We start from the raw sequence: 758 nt of genomic DNA, 5'->3' as shown, positions 1-758 counted from the left end.
TACTTGTGTATATTATGTAGTCCCCCAAGTGTTTGAGTGTTGAAGTATGAAGCCTCGAGCACTTGATAGCTTCCCTCATTCGGTCCTTTTCCTGAAAAGGAAATACATACGGGACTCGGAGGTACGATTATAGATGAAGACTGCTTAACCCGTTTAAATTTCTATCAGAATAATTGCAACCCTGGGCCAGGAATTTTAGTTTATTCCATTTCGCCTTACAGGTCTTGACTCATCATTTAGTATGGTTTAGCGTTTTGCCTATCATCTAAAATCGTTAGTAAAATTTTAACAATTCAAAAACAAATATATTTTAACATAGTGATACCTGACCGTGGGTTTTTCCTTAGAAGTAATATCTCTTCAAATGAATTGCATTCCAATGCGAAGGAAGCACCTTCCCGTCCATTTTTTCCAACTCGTATGCTCCTTTTCCTGCAATATCTCGAACTCTGTAGGGTCCTTCCCAGGTAGGACTTAGTTTACCCGCGTTGGCCACCTTTGTAGATTGAAAAACTTTTTTAAGCACGAAGTCCCCAGTTTTGAAGTATCGCAGTCGTGCTTTTCTGTTGTAATAGCGTTCGATCACTTGCTTTTGTGCTACCATTCTTATTAATGCGGCTTCTCTCTTGCCTTCCAGTAGATCCAACTTGACCCGCATCTCTTCATCATTAGATTCTTGTGTTGCTTGTGAGAATCTTGTACTCGGTTCTCCTATTTCAACTGGGATTAATGCTTCAGCTCCATAAACTAAAAGAGAA

The sequence above is a fragment of the Nicotiana attenuata genome, unplaced genomic scaffold (assembly GCF_001879085.1).
Source record: "Nicotiana attenuata strain UT unplaced genomic scaffold, NIATTr2, whole genome shotgun sequence".
Taxonomy (NCBI): Eukaryota; Viridiplantae; Streptophyta; class Magnoliopsida; order Solanales; family Solanaceae; genus Nicotiana; species Nicotiana attenuata.
Note: the sequence above shows the minus strand (reverse complement) of the source record.